Source organism: Parus major, chromosome 4 (assembly GCF_001522545.3).
Source record: "Parus major isolate Abel chromosome 4, Parus_major1.1, whole genome shotgun sequence".
NCBI classification, from domain to species: domain Eukaryota; kingdom Metazoa; phylum Chordata; class Aves; order Passeriformes; family Paridae; genus Parus; species Parus major.
Window position 1 is genome coordinate 65699141 of NC_031771.1, and position 7013 is coordinate 65706153.

Below are 7013 nucleotides of genomic sequence, written 5' to 3' on the forward strand. Positions count from 1 at the left end.
AGACAGACACAGCTCTGGAGCTCTCAGACACATTTCTGGAGCTCTCAGACATTTCTGGAGCTCTCAGACAGACACAGCTCTGGAGCTCTCAGACAGACAGACATTTCTGGAGCTCTTGGACAGACACACAGATCTTTAATTCTCTGTTGAAGATGCACAGAGCCACAAGGTGTTTGCTCCCATGGAGGTGTCTGCCTTGGAGAAGAGAGATTCAGCTGTCTAAAGGGGGTTTGGTGCTACTCAAGGTGTTTTAGAGAACAGTGGACATCTGTGTGGATCAGGCAGCTGTGCACAGCCTGTGGGATTCCTGTGTCATCCTGAGCTGTCCACAAAATTCCTGAAAATATTTTTTCCCTCTTTATCTTGGTTCCTCTATAAATTCTAACCCTTTCCCCTATATGAACCTGTACTAAAACACAGATTTTTTAATGCCCTGTTTTAGAGAAGTTGTTTCAGAATCACAGAAGTTTGGGAGCTATGAGCCTTCTAATTTCTTTTCAGCTTTACCTAGGGTCACAGAAAATGCCAAAACCTTTTGTACTAGTGCCAACCTGCTCCTTTTATATTCTCTGCTGTTTTCCTGGAAAGTGTAAAGAAAGAATTTTTAACCTCATTGTCAGGTAAACAAGATAAGTAAATAAAATATTTTGCTTTCTTCTCAAGAAACTTTCTATATTCATGGTACTTTACAAAGCCTTGCATATTCCCATCGGGGTTTCACCCCATTCCCATTTTACTGGTTCTGAAATCTTTGTCCCATGTTTAATGTCCCTGCCTTTCCTGTCTTAGTCCTGCTTCCCCCTTCCTTCCCTGTGCTGCTGAGGATGAAACCCAGGAGCTGGGGAGGTTCCTGGGCTGTGAGTGCACATTGCTGGGTCATGGGGAGCTTCTCAACAACCAACAGCCCCAAATCCTTCTCCCCAGGAGAAGTCCATTCTCCCCAAAACCTTTTTGTGCTTGGGATTGCCCTGACCTAGCTGCTGGACCCTGCTCTTGCAATGAATTACAGCTCACGAAGTTCTGAAGGCAGAATGGGGATGACCCTTCCAACCTAGGCAAGTTATTCTGCAGCATTAGGTGCTTACTTCACTCCTTATTATCCTTTTCCTTGTTTGAAACAGAAACAAGCCCTGTGGCAGGATGGCAGGGGATCCACACAAAAACTTCCCTAGCTTCTTCCACCAAAAAAAGTAAAAAAAGAAGAAAAATATCAAAGTGGCAGCCTGAGGGGACAAACCACCTACTGACCCTTCCCTCTTGCCTTCCTCATCTGAGCACAGCAGGTTCCGACACAGTCCGGAGGAACCTTGTTTTTCCAGCAGAAGAACAAATAAGGACAGATGTGGGATAAAGTGAATAACCAGAAGAACAGAACAGTAACAGGGTTAGTATCTGCCTGCTGGTTACTTCACAGCTTCACCAGGATGTGTCTCTGGAAACCAACGGATCTCCCAGCCAGAACAAAACTGCGGACTTTCATCAGTGCTCATTTGAAAGCTCTCCAGCCCAGCACAGAGGCTTTTCTGGAATTATTGGTGACCTGAGTTTCATCAGTGCTCATTTGAAAGCTCTCCACCCCAGCACAGAGGCTTTTCTGGAATTATTGGTGACCTGTAAAGTCAAACAGCAGACTCCAGAAGAGTGATCTCAGCTGATTCTTTTTTCCAAACACCTTTGATCAGAAATGCTTGTGCCATTGACCCATTGGTTAACACAAGCTTCCATGAAAACCGAGTGTCATTTGCTTCCTTCTCAATGACTTTGGACTCACAGATGTTTGAGTAGACATTATTTGATTCCCATTAGGTTTTTATTTGAAAGGCCTGTGGATGTGGCACCTGGGGGTATGGGTTAGTGGTGGTCTTGGAATGGCTGGGCTCGATGGTCATAAATAAAACCTCACCATGTAAATCATGGTGGAAGTCATCTTATGATTAAAAGTGCTTGGGTTTATAAGGAGAAAAAAGAAATAAAAGCAATAAAAACAATAAGAAACTGCACAGGCCAAGGAAGTTTCATAATCATCTATGCTGATGCTTCCAGAATAAAGTTTTCACCAAATAATTTATGCATGAAACCTCATCACGTTGACAGGAACCAGAACACCTTTGGAAGGAAGCATTCACTCTTTCAGATTTTTTAGGTAAACAATTCAATTCAAGCAGCACTTTGTGGATAAAAAGCCTTTCTGCTTCATGGATTATACAAAAGGATAAGACTTTGAAATTAAAACAGAGATTTCTACTATCTGAGCTAAAAAAAAAAATAAATTCAATTTTTAATGTCAGAAATGTTAAATTCTTAATCTGCATGTATAACAAGTGCCAGACCATGTTCACATTATTTTTTTCTGCAATATTTGTCATGTAAACACAGTCAGATTTATCAGTTTTTGTGAAAGTTCTTCATCCTTTCATCCCCTTTAAGCCATAGCTGGTTCATTTTAGTAGACAAGTACAAGCACTCTTGTACTATAAACCTATGTGTCCCCCAGAAATCAAAGTGGATGTGATTAAATTGTTTTGTTTTCACTTCCTAATCTGAGAATTGCCGGGAAATGAAAAGACAAAGCAGATTTATGTAAGCATATAAAACAGTCACAGAATTTTCTTAGATCAATTTGCAGAAATGGTATTTCTTCTACTTAAACTCTTGAAGAATTTAGAAAAACGCCACTTTCCGTGCTAAATTCTGAATTTCCCGAGGGAAAGCTACCAAGTATAAATGCACTCCAGTGAAGTTTCAAGTTGCTGGAGGCTTATCAAATTTAATTATTTTGCCTGAATTATCTTTTTTCAGCTTAAAATTTTATTACTGAGATAAAAATCAGTCATTTATACTGAATATATTAATTAAAAAGAATAAAAGAAAACCTCTTTTCTTGAACTGATTGAAATTTTGAAGATAAACATACAAGCCCTTTATTCTAATGAGACAATTTTTTAAAAAAATTTTTCACAGCTATAGTTAATGTTCATTAATCTCATTTTTTTCTGCATTTTCAACAGAATTTTTACAGCTCTCCCAGAAAATAAAAGTCAACAAGCTGGACACCGTAGAAAGAAAGTGGATGTTTTCCATCACCTGTGGAACTCAGGTTTCTAAGATAACCTGTGATTTAATAGGAATGGGATAGGACAGAAATATTCTGTCTGGGATGTTTTTGAAAAACATGCAAGAAAAAATATTTATCCTCCTTGGCCACCAAATGATCTTGTCTGCAAGTAAAACTGAAATTCAAAACAAGACAATTTTAATAGGCATTGTCTGAAAAGGTACAAATCTGAGAATTTGCAGCTCAGCAGTTCAAGTTCTGTGCACTGACTGAAAACAAGGCAGTTAATTCAGAAACACACACATTGGCTTTGTCCCTTCTCTTCATACACCTGCCCTGAAAAATATAATTCTGGGATTTGCTGTCTGTGCATTTCTTCTTTTGGCTTCCTAAGGCACTCCCAGAAACAGCAGGGATGAAGCAGCTGCCCATCCCATTATTTACTGCTGTTCCTGACATCCTGTCAGCCTCTTTTCACCACCAGAAACTCAGGGGGTGTCTGTAGCCAAAAGTCTGAGCCAAAGCTGGGACTGGGGAGACTGGGATTGACTGGGAATGATGTCAGGGTTGGTCTTGGATAAATTAATTGTCCAAGTTGTCAAGTAACCTGAAGCTGGAATGGCTTTTCAGTGTCCTTAGAGGCAAATGCTGCCACAAAGATAGTTACTGTGCAGAAAAATCAAACTGCTTTGAGGCTAAAAGAGAATGGAAAGGTCAGGAGGTAGCACCTGAGAAATCTCCTGAAAGTTCTTTCACTGGCAGCTGTAAGGGAACGGTTTATCTGAGAACTTACTGTTGTTAAGAATGTATTGGTTTTGTTTATCTGAAAATTTATTATTTTTGAGAATTTATTATTTTTGTTTATCTGAGAAATTATTATTTTGATGGGGGTCTGAATCATCTAAAATACATCTGACTCCAAATGTCATGACAGACATTTTTGTTTCTATTTAATTGCTCCTACAAGCCCACACAGCAACATTTTAAAGCAGGATTGAGATCAAGAAGTGTTTGGTTTAAAAATTTCCTCTTGTCATCGTCAGCTGATGAAACTGAAGAAGAAAAATGCCCAGAGTGCACATGCAGGATGCTGTTGCCCAATTTCCAGAGACACAGGGGCAATTCATCCCTCCGAGGAAACTGGCTGAGATGGATGGGATGAATTAGTTTCCAATTCTGCCTCTCTCTCTGTTGAAACTGAGGGAAGTTTATAAGGATAACTTGTACCAGGGAACCAAATTCCAAGCCAGGAGAACTCCAGTCAGCTACCATCAAAATCCAGGAGTAAGAAAATTGTAGCACTGATACCTGACTAAGATGTAAATCCTGATATTTGACAAGGCACTTTTCAAAATGCATGAAAACACCTCTATTACCACAATATAAACAAAGAGCTGCTAATGGAAGAAAGGAGATGTTTTGTCCATGGTAGGACACACTCCACAAGCTTTGTCTTCTCTAAACTTTAGAAAATCTGAGAAGAAGCTTCCAGGTAAATCAAAGCAAAGTTTTGTTGTGAGGAAATAAAGATTTCAAGGTCAGTGTGGAACTCAGGGCTGTTCAGGTTTGGAGTCATCCAAAATGTATCAAAGTGATGTGACCAGCAAGACACCTTGAACTGGGCCACTACTGAACATTTCAAACTTCCTCCCTCCCATCTCTCTATGGGCTTTTGTGCCATCCTTGGAATTATACTCAAAGCCAGGGTTAAATTGCCAAAGACATATTTGTAAAGGGCCTGGAAACATCAGTCATACTGCTCAGGATGCAGTCAGACTATTACATTTTAAAGTGTTTTATTTTTTATGGGGTTTTAATGTTCTTATTTTGGTGTTCTGATCCTGTGGACTGTGCTGGCTGTGTAGAATTGAGAGCCAGACCCATTTTTATTGCCAGCAGGGATGTGCACAACAAAGGAGTGGCACAGTGTGGATGGTGGATGTGAGGAATCAGGCAGGCAGCACAGGGAAACCAAGTCACAGAACTTTCTCACACTGGCCTGAGAAAGTGTGGCTTGAGAAATTGTGAGGAGGAGCTCAAACAGTCATTGGAGAAGGAAAACAACCTTTGCAGGTGTTGTTTGGATCCTTGTTTACTCACAAGGATCGGTCGAGGGGTGCTGTCCCCAGCTGTCCAGTGATGGTGATGTGTTGGTTTGATGGCCAATGAGAGCTCCACCCCTTCAGACCCTTTTGGAAGTGTCTGTAAAAAGGGATCTTGAAGAATAAAACTGGTTCTCTTTTTCAACTAAGCTTGAGAGTCTGTGTTGTCCCTATCGCTGTTCCTAATACAGCGCAACAGTACAGCAGCAGATAATCAGCTATAAAAAGGGTACATGGATGGCTGCATTCTGCCATTGTTGAGTTGCCAATCAAAACCCACGTTATTATTCAAAAATAGGTTGTTACATCCTCAGAGATGGAACTTGCCTGTCAATCTGGAGTGTTTGTAGACACAGCCTCAGACCAAGGTCTAAAAATGGTTTGACTGACAACTGTACCCTGCAGTGAGAGCAGAATCCTCTCCTCCCAGTTTTAATTACATGTCTCTTGTAAATAAATGTGGTTTAAAAATATTAACTACGATGCAGCTGTGTTTAACTATGATTTTTGTTTCCTAATCTTCCAGAGGGTTCCTCAGTATTTGTGCAAGGCTTTGAAGCACTGCATGACATGGTAAGTATTATTGCTAAGCTGTCTGCTGCTCATGGAAATTACAGCACAGCTAAAAGAATTTCCACTGTAACCCAGGACTGTTAGATGCTGAAAACTTCCAGAAAACAAAAGGGTTTCAAGCATGAAACTTTTCTTGTCACTCTGCGAGCTGAGCAATTTGAAAGGGAAATAAGATCCACTTTTTCTCACTTGGCATTTCCATTCCAGCTCGTTCTCTGACTTCCACTCTTCTCGTGTTGGCTCGAGATGACTTTCACAGTCCTGAGTGCAACTGCAATGTCCCAGCTCTGAAAGCCTCGTACTTGATAATTTAAAGACAATGAATCAATTCAATATAAACCAACCTGGCTAAGTTTAGGCTGGAAAAGAGAAATTCTGCCAATTCTAAGTAGTGTGTGTTGTTCTGTACTAACCAATGAGATATAATTGAAGGCTATTTTAATCAGAATGGGTAATAAGGTTAAGGGACTTTACCTTTATTTTTATTACACTTTGTGTCAAGGAGACGAGCTACATTTTTAAAGAACTTTTTCCAAAAAGACTCTAAATATTTTTGTAGTTTTTTTCATGAGTTGTCTGCCTTGAACTTTTTACATTTCTGTTTTTACAATTGCCATATGGGCTTCAGTTATGATAATTTGTGTAGGGAGCTTAGGTATTTTTATACATCATTTTTATGCCTTTTAAAACAGGCAGATGGAGTTCAGCTGAAGTTTGTAGAGCTGTAAACAAGTGGGTAAAAACCAGGAGGGGTGTGAAAGGCTGTGTTAAGGTTGTTCCATGTTATTTGTTTAATAGCAAGAAAACATCAAAAATCCCTTAAAATTATACTGGCATCAGGAATTGCTGAGTTGTGCAAGGAGGAACACAACCAAGCTACTGAGGTTCACTGCACCAAAGAACCCTCCCAGACACAGGAGGAGAGCCTGCTCTCCAAAACCTGCCATGCACAGGGGATAAACACAAAGGAGTGAATGAAAAATTAGGCAGGAATGGGCAAGGAAAGCAAGGAGCCTCCAATAAACTTGCTGGATTAGCCAAACAAACAGATTCTGTTAACATTTTCAATGTGCTCAGTGGGAAGATACTGAATTGGACCAATTTACTTTTCTTTGTTCCACCAGGAGAGCAAAAAGTAGATGTCAGCTGGGGATGCTGAAAATAAAGGTTGTCCAAAAAGACTTTCTCAGATCAGAAATGGGCAGAGGACACTGAGACTCCTCACCACAGCCTCGGGCTGTGTCTTGATTTCTCTCCACCATCACCCATCAGGGAGGAGCTGG